The following is a 13,356-nucleotide window of genomic DNA, read 5'->3' as shown; positions in this document are numbered from 1 at the left end:
GCCAAGTCGGCTTCTCCACGTCTCACGGTACCTGTTCGGATTTCCACTTCAGCCAGCTCTCCCCTCTCAGCCGTGGCCTGCCTGGACTCTGGAGCTTCTGGGAATTTTATTCGGGAGTCCTTTGTGAATAAATTCCGCATTCCGGTGACCCGTCTTGTCAAGCCACTCCACATTTCCGCGGTCAACGGAGCCAGGTTGGATTGCACCGTGCGTTACCGCACGGAGCCCCTCCTAATGTGCATCGGACCTCATCACGAGGAGATTATATTTTTTGTCCTTCCTAATTGCTCTTCTGAAGTTCTCCTTGGACTACCCTGGCTTCAACACCATTCCCCAACCCTGGATTGGTCCACTGGGGAGATCAAGAGTTGGGGTCCCTCTTGTTCCAAGGACTGCCTTCAACCGGTTCCCAGTACTCCCTGCCGTGACCCTGTGGTTCCTCCTGTATCCGGTCCCCCTAAGGTCATTAAGGACTCTGCCTGCCACAGGAAATGCCCCTCCCCCCCTCCCAGTTCCATCAGGCAAGCTTCTGTGTCCCCTCATGGCCCTCGTCCTGGTGTCACACTGCCCCGTGCCAGGTCTCGCCCTCTGCCCTCTCTCCCCATTCCTACTCCTGCGGTTCTGCCTGCCGTTGAGGAATCCCTCCATCCTTTCCCGGTGTCCTCATCCCAGGGGAGGCAGTTACCCGATAAAGAGAAGGGGAGACCTAAGGGGGGGGGTACTGTTACGCCTAGCGCTCCGGGTCCCCGCTCCTCCCCGGAGCGCTCACGGCGTCTTTCTCCCTGCAGCTCCCCGGTCAGTCCCGCTGACCGGGAGCGCTGCTCTGTCATGGCCGTTGGGGATGCGATTCGCACAGCGGGACGCGCCCGCTCGCGAATCGCATCCCAGGTCACTTACCCGTTCCCGTCCCCTGCTGTCATGTGCTGGCGCGCGCGGCTCCGCTCTCTAGGGCGCGCGCGCGCCAGCTCCCTGAGACTTAAAGGGCCAGTGCACCAATGATTGGTGCCTGGCCCAATTAGCTTAATTGGCTCCCACCTGGTCCCTGACTATATCTAACCTCCTCCCTTGCACTTCCTTGCCGGATCTTGTTGCCCTTGTGCCTAGAGAAAGCGTTTTGTGTGTTTAAACCCTGTGTACCAGAACTTCTGCTATCTCCCCTGACTACGAACCTTGCCGCCTGCCCCCGACCTTCTGCTACGTCCGACTTTGCTTCTGCCTACTCCCTTGTACCTCGCCTATCTTCAGCAGCCAGAGAGGTGAGCCGTTGCTAGTGGATACGACCTGGTCACTACCGCCGCAGCAAGACCATCCCGCTTTGCGGCGGGCTCTGGTGAAAACCAGTAGTGTCTTAGAACCGGTCCACTAGCACGGTCCTCGCTATCCCTCTCTGGCACAGAGGATCCACCTCCTGCCAGCCGGCATCGTGACAAGCACAATGTCTTCCAGTGTGCTCGTGCTGTCAAACATTCTTAAATAGAGCAGTAAAGCATATTCATTGCTGTCATTCTTGAAATATGTGACATTTTAAACAAGTACATTACGCTTGAGGCGCCCTGAACGTCAACATTTTCCATTAGCAAATAAAGATATCACCTCATTGTATGGTTTATATGGATAGTCTGTGTACACTGAGCTCGGTGTGCAGTACAATATATGGTAGGTAAGTACTGGAGAGTCTATGGTGGTGAGCTGAAGTCCCCATCAGGTATAAGGGGGGGGGGGGGCGGAAGTACAACGAGGAGACCCCAGTATTATAAACCAAAAGACCCTCTCTAAATATACCATACATATGAAAAGCAATAATAAAGATAATTATAAGTACAATAATAGTTATAGTAATGATGATGTTCAACCCTTTAACATGTTTACACAAGACATGTCCATCCAGTCCTACCACCTGGGCAGACACAGACGCAAAATAATTATTGTCTATGGCTTTTTTCACATCTACATTGTGGCTTCCATTGCCCAATAAACCCACTGTAGGGTTCAATGGTTACCTTCATGCTGACGGGAAAAATAATAATGCACGTGGGGCTATTCCTTCTCTTGAATCTGAATAAATTTGCAATGGAGGTTCCAAATGGAGCATCTAGTGAAAGTGTGAACAGAGCCTCCGTTGGATATATATATTGATGTCAGAACTGTGTCAGCTCCTAGCTCACTGTGATATATGTTAGATATTGAATATAAACACAAAAAAGGGAAGAGGTCCGGCACAGCCCTATATACCTGTCAGTATAAGCCCTCTGAACACACAATGAAATGTACCAGGTGTCTGTTCTCCTGCGGGTGGGGCTCTACGCTGAAGATATACACAAAATCAAAGTCCATGGAAAAAAGAGATAGCGGAGCGACTCACCCGATCCTAAAGGAGTTGGTTCAGACAATAGACATTGTGGTCAGGCGAAGGTGCAGCGGGAGGCGGAAGGTGTTACGGGGGGAATTCAGGCGTTGGGCCACAGCCGTAACGCACCTCTTGGTGCGATTGCAGGGGCCTGACGAAGCACCAAGAGGTGCAATACGGCTGTGGCCCGACGCCTGAATTCTCCCCGTAACACCTTCCGCCTCCCACTGCACCTTTGCCTGACCGCGATGTCTATTGTCTGAACCAACTCCTTTAGGATCGGGTGAGTCGCTCCGCTATGTCTTTTTTCTGTGGACTATGTTAGATATTGTTTCTCATCTAGCTAATTCATTGGGTTGTAGCATAAAACCAGGAAAGGTTAAAGCACCTTAATGGGTACCACCGGGCCGTTTTTGGGCTAGCTGGTACGGACTGTGGGAAGGGGTTGTTGTGGAGCCTCTGTGATTAACCCCCTTTCTCTCCCACTAGTTCTGTGCAGCTTCAGGTTACTGGGGAGCTAGCAAAGTGTTAACTGGGGTGGGATACTATGCAGGAAGGGGTGGGCCATAGGGGTCACATAAGCCAGGCTTTCATACCCTCCCCTTCCTCTTATCGTGGTGTCCAGCAGGAGTTTGGTCGTTTCTCCCTGGCTGTGTAATGGCTGATCAGTTGATAGGTCTCCTCCAGGAGCGAGCCGCAGCGGACCCGAGGTTCCTGGCTCGCTTGCTGGATGATCTAGGTGCCTCCCGGCCAGCCTCCTCGCTGTGTCCCCCGGAGCCCGGAGTATCAGGAAGCCGGCGAACTGCGCGGCGTTCCCGTGCGCCGGAGCGCTTCCCCCCCCCACCCAGTGCCTCTGCTGTCTGCCATCACAAGGGCCGCACATAGGTCCCTGGTTCCGGCCCTGAAAGCTTTGTTGGCGCAGTTGGAATCCGGTTCACCGGGGGAGGGGACGTCACAACCCCCCCCCTCGGCAAAGCGCCCCTCTTCCCCGCCTCGGGTGGGGGTGCACAAAGAGGCCTTTTTCTGCGGCATCAGTCCCTTAGGGGCTCATGTCGACGAAGAGGTCAAGAAAAAGATATGGGCCAATCAATACATTGACATTTGGTCTTTGATTTCGGTTGATCAGAGTACGGTTGATAAAGAGCGTCGGCCTTTGTCTGATAAACCTTCTGACCGGCGGCCGCGCATAGCAAAAATGGTGAGCAATTGGTTGCAGGCCTTCTCGGTCCTGGGGTGCAATATGGGTCAGCGGCATCCTGAATGCTGTTCTGAACTCTTCATCTACATGGATTCTATCTATGGTGCTTTTAAATCCCATGGCGGTTCTTCGTGGTGGAAATATGATGAGGAGTTGAGACGGCGTTTAGCTTTTCAGCCTGAGGTGGGTTGGGGTTCCAGGGCCACGGATGTATGGCTTAGGTTGATGATGTCCCAGCGGTCCAATCCCTTTCCAGCAGGGGCCACTGCCTCCTCAGGGCGCAGTGGCTGCGCAACGTCCCGGTTCTCGCTGGCTTTTCAATGAGGGCCACTGCAAGTTCTTCGGACTCTGCAAATTTAAGCACGAATGCTTCACCTGCGGCAGTCAGGTGTCCCCGAGTGGCAAAATTGCCGGTTAGAGGGACACCTGCTCCTGAAGGGAAAGATGCCGGTGAATGTGGATGCGATGTTGCCCTGGCTAGAGCTCTACCCCAATAGGTCTGATGCCGGACAGTTATATTTTGGTTTTGCTTGTGGTTTTTTCATCCCATATGTTCCCTCTGTTTTTTCTCAGCAAGCCTCGAATTTGCAATCTGCCGTTCTTCATTCAGCTGCCCTGTGGGAGAAAGTCAGTAAGGAACCAATTTGGGTTGTTTTCAAGGTCCTTTTGTTTCCCCCTCTTTCCTAATTTGAGGGTATCCCCTTTGGAGGTGGTCCCCAAAAAGGAGAGTGGCAAATTTCGCCTCATCCATCACTTGTCTTACCCGAAGGGTGATTCCGTTAATAATGGCATTCCTAAGGATGCGCCTTCTGTTACTTAAGCCTTTGACTGGGCTGTGTCGCTGGTTCAGAAGGCAGGTAGGGGTGCCCTTATGGCTAAATCGGACATTGAATCTGCTTTCCGCCTCCTCCCGGTACACCCGGAATGTTATCATTCTGGGTTGCCACGTGGATGGGATGTACTACTATGACACCTGTTTACCCATGAGATGTTCCATTTCGTGCCACTACTTCGAAATGTTCAGTTCGTTCTTTGATTGGGTGGTACGATTTTAAACAGGCAGTTCGTCCATCATTCATTACTTGGAGCGAGTTTTGGACAGGGGATGATGTGCGCCTTGCTATCACTGGGGATTATTTGCTAGAGCTTCGGGCCTCGGGGTCCTCCGTGACAGTGGCTAGGCGGCGTTTATGCAGGGTTGGTTTTCATCTGAAGCTGCGAGGTTGGGCTGATATTACGAAGCAATTTTGTGTACAGCAGGCGCTTAAGGGTTGGCAGCAGGTGCAGGTCCACAAGGATTGCCGTCGGCCTGTTACTTTTTCATTGCTGGCTCGGTTACTGCGCGCGAACTCGGTGGTTTGTTCAGTGGATTATGAGGTTTCCCTTTTTCGTGCTGCTTTTTTGTTTGCATTTCTTGGCGCGCTGCGGGTGGGCGAGCTGGTCCCCCCCCCCTTTCGGCTACTGCTCAAGGGGGTATTCTTTTTGATGACATCCTGATCTCCAATGGGGTGGTCCAGTTGCGCATCAGGTGAGCGAAAACGGATCAGCTGGATCAGGGTTCTTGGCTGCGCATTTGCGCAGTGGGAGGTGAGCTGTGCCCGGTTTTGCTGGTTTTGTCCATTCTCCATTCGTGTGACGAATTTGTGCGGTGTGTGACCGTTTTTTGTCTCACGGGTCGGGCTACCCTTTGACGAGATATCATTTTTTGTCGGTTTTTAAACACAGCCTGGTGGCTGTGGGGGGCCCCCCCCGTCTGAGTCTCACTCTTTCCGTATCGGGGCGGCTATGGAAGCCACCAGGACTGGTCTTCCTGTCGCGGACATACAGCGCATTGGCCGATGGAAGTCTGATTGCTACACCGGTTATGTGCGCCCTGAGCTGTTATTGTAATGTATTTTCGTTTTCAGGCCCTCACCCCCCCGGTGATCCACATAGTGGGTCATTCATATGTCTATCGAGCGGCTCAGAGAGCCACGTGTCGTCCCCCGGGCAGATCGTTGGGTTTTCAAGGAATTGCTGTCCATTGGAGAGGTATCGGTGGCCTGCCTTGGTCCAGGGTGCTGACGGAGTGTGTGCAGATTGCAGGCCACACTCATATGCTGGTGGTGCTCGTTCTCCATGCTGGAGGAAATGACTTATGCTCTATGCCAGTTTCTGAATTGATCACCTTAATAAGGAATGACCTGGAACGTATAATTCTGTTGTTCTCTCATGTCATTGTGGTTTGGTTGGAGATCATTCCCAGAGTCACCTGGCAAGGGGCTCGTGATGCTATGGCAGTGTAGAGGGCCCGCCGTTCTGTCAACTCTTGCATGGCTCAGTATGTCTGGGCCCGTTCAGGAGTGGTGGTCCGGCACCGTCAGCTGGAAGGAGATAACCGTCGCCTTATGTCTTTTGATTGGTTTCATTTGAACGACATCGGGTTGGATATTTTTCTATCTGGGTAGCAGGACGGGATAAAGCAGGCCCTGTTTGTGTTCGGTGGGGGTCGGAGCTCAGTATGAGGATACGTGAGCTCCTCCTGTGACGGTACAGGAGGCAGTTGGTTAATTAATGGAGGTGGATGGTTGAGTTGCCCGTCGGCTAATGCCGGCTGGCAGTGCGCTTCCTCTCCGGTTACCAACCTACAGGAGGTTGAAGGTTAATGTTACGGTTGTTAAAAGGATATAATAAAGCTGTGGCCGACCCCCACGTCCACTTAATAAGGTTAATACTTGTTTATTGGGGAGCAAGGGAAAAAAGGGGGAGGTGCTGGGCAAGGGGGTAAGTGCCTTTCGCGCATTCCATGTATAGCTTGGAAGAAAGATGAGACAGAGGGGATATATACATAAAGTGAATCAGTATGGTAAAGGAGGAGAGGATATTTAATAGAAGAAAACTACCACAAGAGGACATAGTTTTATATTAGAGGACAGAGCTTTCTGCAGTAATATCAGGAAGTATTACTTTACTGAGAGAGTAGTGGATACATGGGATAGCCTTCCTGCAGAAGTGGTAGCTGCAAATACAGTGAAGGAGTTTAAGCATGCATGGGATAAGCATAAGGGTACCCTTTATATAAGATAGGGCCAGGGACTATTCATAGTATTAACCCTTTAAGGACTCAGCGTTTTTCAGTTTTTGCATTTTCGTTTTTTTCCTCCTTACCTTTTAAAAATCATAACCCTATAAATTTTCCACCTAAAAATACATATTATGGCTTTTTTTTTGCACCACCAATTCTACTTTGCAGTGACATTAGTCATTTTACCCAAAAATTCACCCGCAAAACGGAAAAAAAAAATCATTGTGCGACAAAGTTGAAGAAAAAACGCCATTTTGTAAATTTGGGGGCTTCCGTTTCTACACCTTATCATTATTCTGTAGGTCAATACGACTAAAATGATACTGTACTTATATAGGTTTGATTTTGTCGTACTTCTGGAAAAAATCATAAATACATGCAGGAAAATGTATATGTTTAAAAATGTCCTCTTCTGACCCCTATAACTTTTAGATTTTTCTGCATATGGGGATGTATGAGGGCTCACATTTTGCAGTATGATCTGCAGTTTTCATCGGTACCATTTTTGTTTTGATTGGACTTTTTCGATTGCTTTTTATTCATTTTTTTATGGTATAAAAAGTGACCAAAAATATGCTATTTTGGATTTTGGAATTTTTTTACGTGTACGTCATTGACTGAGCGGTTTCATTAATTATATATTTTTATTGTTTGGATATTTATGCACACGGGGATACAACATATGTTTATATTTATTTTTATTTACATAGTTTTTTTTTTAATGGGAGAAGGGGGGGGGGGGATTCTGACTTTTATTAGGGAAGGGGTTAAATCACATTTATTAAAGGGGTTATCCACCATAGGGTGATTTTAGTACATACCTGGCAGGCAGTAATGGACATACTTAGAATGGATTTGCACTTGTCTTGGAGCTAAATGGCTATGTTGTGAGATTACCATAACACTGTGGCTAGCTTTTTGTGAACCTGTGAACCAGTATTTCCTGTTTCAGTTTTCTTTTTTTTACTACAAATCCCATAATTCCATTTTCCTCCCTCCCACACATCAGCCACCCCACCCATTGAAATATAAATGAGCTGCATCCATTCAAAAAGACCTGTGGTTTTCAATCAGGGTGCCTACAGCTGTTGCATTAGTTGCAAATCGATCCTTCCAACCCATTGAAGCAGACAGGCTCCCTGTCATCAGCTGACTAGTGAGTCAGGTCTCGGCCGCATTGCAACCTGGGAAAAATCTGATACAACAGTCACTTTGTATGCTGTTAAAAATAAATATTGGGGTGAAAATCACATAAGAATTGTGAGAAAACCGTCACACACAGGTACAGACACTAAAATATCAAGTAGAAGTGAAAGGCACTAGGCACTGCAAGCTGTTAGTGTAGTCATGGACATCTAGGGTAAGTCTTGCTAGCTTCTGTGTGGGGTGCGACTTCTTAAGCAAACAATCATAAATATGAACTATGTCAGATAGATTCGAGAAATGCACTCACCACGCCTAGAGGTTTTCTGTATAAGGCTGGTCTCTTTATTGTAGTCCCGGCTTGATACGGTATACAACTTCAGCTTCTAGACAAGGATCTAGCAGCTGAAGTTGTATACCGTATCAAGCCGGGACTACAATAAAGAGACCAGCGTTATACAGCAAACCTCTAGGTGTGGTGAGTGCATTTCTCGAATCTATCTGACATAGTTCAGGTACAGACACTATATTATGAACTACACTAACTTTACAGCCCCTGTCGTATAGTCAAATAAAAAAAAATCCTGGAATACCCCTTTAACACTTTTTTTAAACTTTTTTTGTACTTTTTTTTTTCACCTGATCGCCTGATGAAGCTGCTGTTGCAGTGAAACGCGTTGCATGCTGGGAGAATAAACTACCCTTGCTTTTACCTATCCATGCTTCTTCTGTGACCTGCGCCATTGAAAGCCGGCACCTCTGTCTGAAGTCTGCCTCAAAGGATAAGAGACCTCTAGACTTGATATCAAGACCCCTATTGATCAATACTTATAATCTATCCTGTGGATAGGTGATAAATTATAATCTTGGGATAATCCCTTTAATTTGTGGCATTGAGAACATGTTGCGATTCTTTTTTGTCTTGTAGGGATTATTCAGAGATTTTTTTTTTACTTTATCATGGAACCTGTAGGCAGATGCCATCTTTACCAGCTACATTGTCTTCTCAGTCTCTCTGTTTATGATATATCGTGTAGTACAGGTACTCGCTCTCAGCAGGTCTTCATCATTCATGCCCCGAAGCATCAACTGAACTAGTTTGAACACCAGTCTTCAAACGTTGCTTTTACAACCATACAAACATTTAATACATATACAGTACATCAAACACATACTTTAACCCAGTGCTGCTCAGCAACTACTGCGCCAGTGTCTGCAGCTATCACCTTATTGTCCTTGACCAACCACATAATTACCAGCAAGTTCTACCACTGAACTATGCAATATGGTCCTAGGAAATGGCATTTTCTTAAGAAAAACGTGCACTTGTAGGTTGTCTTAATAGCCCTGGACGGGCTTTGTGACTAGGCTAGTTGTGACTTACTATACATGGGTTAAATATCTCCAAGGTACAGTACATACTTATTATACAGGCCAGCATTCCTGTTTTTATCATATGTAGATTTTCACTGATTGCATGCAAACCTGCAGGTGTGTCTGCACGGGGTGCGGCCGCATCAGGAGAACATTGCTATTTCTGTGTGTGCTGCGATACATGTAACAGGTAAATAGAGCAGAGCAACATATTCATTGGACACATCGGATACAACAGAGAGTCATAGGAGTTTCTACAGGACACTGGACTGCGCACCTTATCAGGTAAGACTAAAAATTCATCTTATTACTTTACTTACTTTCTGACAGGCGAACTTCATAGAACCTCATGGGGGTGTAATCAATACTCCAATAGTGGTGGGGGCCTCACTAAAGGGACCCCTTCCAATGCTGAGAATGGGGGTCTCGGTCCTGAGGACCCCTGCTCTTGGGACTAGAGAAGGGGATTCCCAGCATGTCTGACCCCAACAGTCAAACATTTGTAACCTAATTTGTGGATAGATGATAAGTTGCCCATGTGGATAAGAAAATAGATAAAAACAGATTACAATAGAAGCTTTTTGGAGGGGTTTTTCTACATTGGTGGGTGCAGTGCGGATATCTTTTTCATATTTGTCCAACTAAATTTTATTAACTTTAACAACAACATGTGCCAATCACAGATAACCCATTAATGCATAACTTTGCAGGATAAAACTTACCAGAAAAGGTTAAAGGACCTTAACATGTATAGCTTGGAAGAAAGAAGAGACAGAGTCGATATGATAGAGACTTTTATATTCATAAAGGGAATCAACACGGTAAAGGAGGAGAGGAGATTTAAGATAAGAAAAACTACCACAAGAGGACATAGTTTTATATTAGAGGGGCAAAGGTTTAAGAGTAATTTTAGAAATTATTACTTTACTGAGAGAGTAGTGGATGCATGGAATCACCGTCCTGCAGAAGTGGTAGCTACAAATACAGTGAAGGAGTTTAAACATGCATGGGATAAGCATAAGGCTATCCTTCATATAAGATAGGGCCAGGGACTATTCATAGGATTCAGATTATTGGGCAGGCTAGATGGACCAAATGGTTCTTATCTGCCGACACATTCTATGTTTCTATGTAACTTAGATACCCCTATATCAGTCTCAGATGTCCTACAGAATGCCTTACACTGATATTCTGCAAGTTGATGCCCAGAAAAGTGCCTCAGATGCCACCATTAGTGCCTTGGTCTTGGATTTCCCCCATCCAGACATGCGTTCTTTTATTCCCAAATTATCTATTCAAGAAATACTGAGATCTTATTACTTCATAAGTAGTGCAAATGTAGAGTGGTAGAGGGGAATAGCTAGTGGCATGTACGGATTCACCACATATAAACTTCGAATAATAATGATTCATATTTCTTAAGAAAATATATGGGCTATTGCTTAGTATATTTTTATAGAATCTTGAGGACTCAATTGTTCTTCAGATCTTCAGAAAACATTGGGCCTCATTTACTGAAGCTTTTCTGAGTAGATTTTGTAGGTTTTTTATTGTCGCATGTGTCAAATGCCTAGAATTTCCGACAAAAAATCCAAAAAACCCTACTAACTCTCCACTTTACTCCAAAAACCCTACAAAGGGGCATGGCCATCAGGGAAAAAGAGGCGTGTCTCCAAAAATCCCTACATTTTGGAAAGAAACCTACAAATTTACTAATGTTTCCATATAAAATGTGGTGGATTTGAGCTCGACATCTTAGAGTATGTGTAAAAAGAGCAAAACGTAGGGAAAATTACCAAATACAAGATACAATAGTAAATACCATGGAAACAAAAACCCACAAAGAAAACTACACTACACTCTTAGTAAATGAGAGCCATTGTGTAACTTTGCAGACATTTTACAATTCTGGCATGTTGATCCTGGGTTACAGCCTGTATTAAAGGGGGTGGTCCAGCAAAAAAATAAAAATAAAAAATTTGCCCAGGCTGTCTGATAAAATAAAAACTGTACTCAACTCTCTCGCAGCCTACATTATCGCAGCGCCTGATCTTTGCTGTGCCACATATCCTGACTGTTACGCCGAGCGCTCCGGGTCCCCGCTCCTCCCCGGAGCGCTCGCTTCACTCCCTCCGCTGCAGCGCTCCGGTCACGTCCTCTGACCCGGGGCGCTGCGATCCTGCTGCCAGCCGGGATGCGATTCGCGATGCGGGTAGCGCCCGCTCGCGATGCGCACCCCGGCTCCCCTACCTGACTCGCTCCCCGTCTGTTCTGTCCCGGCGCGCGCGGCCCCGCTCCCTAGGGCGCGCGCGCGCCGGGTCTCTGCGATTTAAAGGGCCACTGCGCCGCTGATTGGCGCAGTGGTTCCAATTAGGGTTTTCACCTGTGCACTTCCCTATATTACCTCACTTCCCTTGCACTCCCTTGCCGGATCTTGTTGCCTTAGTGCCAGTGAAAGCGTTCCTTGTGTGTTCCTTGCCTGTGTTTCCAGACCTTCTGCCGTTGCCCCTGACTACGATCCTTGCTGCCTGCCCCGACCTTCTGCTACGTCCGACCTTGCTTCTGCCTACTCCCTTGTACCGCGCCTATCTTCAGCAGCCAGAGAGGTGAGCCGTTGCTAGTGGATACGACCTGGTCACTACCGCCGCAGCAAGACCATCCCGCTTTGCGGCGGGCTCTGGTGAAAACCAGTAGTGGCTTAGAACCGGTCCACTAGCACGGTCCACGCCAATCCCTCTCTGGCACAGAGGGTCCACTACCTGCCAGCCGGCATCGTGACAGTAGATCCGGCCATGGATCCCGCTGAAGTTCCTCTGCCAGTTGTCGCTGACCTCACCACGGTGGTCGCCCAGCAGTCACAACAGATAGCGCAACAAGGCCAACAGCTGTCTCAACTGACCGTTATGCTACAACAGTTGCTACCACAGCTTCAGCAGTCATCTCCTCCGCCAGCTCCTGCACCTCCTCCGCAGCGAGTGGCCGCTCCTGGGATACGCTTATCCTTGCCGGATAAATTTGATGGGGACTCTAAGTTTTGCCGTGGCTTTCTTTCCCAATGTTCCCTGCATCTGGAGATGATGTCGGACCTGTTTCCCACTGAAAGGTCTAAGGTGGCTTTCGTAGTCAGTCTCCTGTCCGGAAAAGCCCTGTCATGGGCCACACCGCTCTGGGACCGCAATGACCCCGTCACTGCCTCTGTACACTCCTTCTTCTCGGAAATCCGAAGTGTCTTTGAGGAACCTGCCCGAGCCTCTTCTGCTGAGACTGCCCTGTTGAACCTGGTCCAGGGTAATTCTTCCGTTGGCGAGTATGCCGTACAATTCCGTACACTTGCTTCAGAATTGTCCTGGAATAATGAGGCCCTCTGCGCGACCTTCAAAAAAGGCCTATCCAGCAACATTAAAGATGTTCTGGCCGCACGAGAAATTCCTGCTAATCTACATGAACTTATTCACCTAGCCACTCGCATTGACATGCGTTTTTCTGAAAGGCGTCAGGAACTCCGCCAAGATATGGACTCTGTTCGCACGAGGCGTTTCGTCTCCTCGGCTCCTCTCTCCTCTGGTCCCCTGCAATCTGTTCCTGTGCCTCCCGCCGTGGAGGCTATGCAGGTCGACCGGTCTCGCCTGACACCTCAAGAGAGGACACGACGCCGTATGGAGAACCTCTGCCTGTACTGTGCTAGTACCGAACACTTCCTGAGGGATTGTCCTATCCGTCCTCCCCGCCTGGAAAAACGTACGCTGACTCCGCACAAAGGTGAGACAGTCCTTGATGTCTACTCTGCTTCTCCACGTCTTACTGTGCCTGTGCGGATGTCTGCCTCTGCCTTCTCCTTCTCTACAGTGGCCTTCTTGGACTCTGGATCTGCAGGAAATTTTATTTTGGCCTCTCTCGTCAACAGGTTCAACATCCCAGTGACCAGTCTCGCCAGACCCCTCTACATCAATTGTGTAAATAATGAAAGATTGGACTGTACCATACGTTTCCGCACGGAGCCCCTTCTTATGAGCATCGGATCTCATCATGAGAGGATTGAACTTTTGGTCCTCCCCAATTGCACCTCGGAGATTCTCCTTGGACTTCCCTGGCTTCAACTTCATTCCCCAACCCTGGATTGGTCCACTGGGGAGATCAAGAGTTGGGGGTCCTCTTGTTCCAAGAACTGTCTAAAACCGGTTCCCAGTAACCCTTGCCGTAACTCTGTGGTTCCTCCAGTAACCGGTCTCC

The 13,356-nt window shown here is 48.1% G+C and overlaps 1 protein-coding gene across 1 annotated transcript in view; it reads left to right on the top strand.

Annotated features, from left to right (window-relative positions):
• Positions 1 to 9,252: 9,252 nt before the first annotated feature.
• LOC130267332 (protein NDNF-like) overlaps positions 9,253 to 13,356 on the top strand; it is a 37,813-nt gene continuing 33,709 nt past the window's right edge. The window contains exon 1 of the mRNA XM_056516907.1: positions 9,253 to 9,411. The gene's annotated coding sequence lies outside the window, so the exon portion shown is untranslated. The remainder of the gene's footprint in view (positions 9,412 to 13,356) is intronic.

This window comes from Hyla sarda, chromosome 4 (assembly GCF_029499605.1).
Source record: "Hyla sarda isolate aHylSar1 chromosome 4, aHylSar1.hap1, whole genome shotgun sequence".
Classification (NCBI taxonomy): domain Eukaryota; kingdom Metazoa; phylum Chordata; class Amphibia; order Anura; family Hylidae; genus Hyla; species Hyla sarda.
The sequence above is the reverse complement of the archived record's forward strand: the minus strand, read 5'-3'. Positions and strand labels throughout refer to the sequence as shown.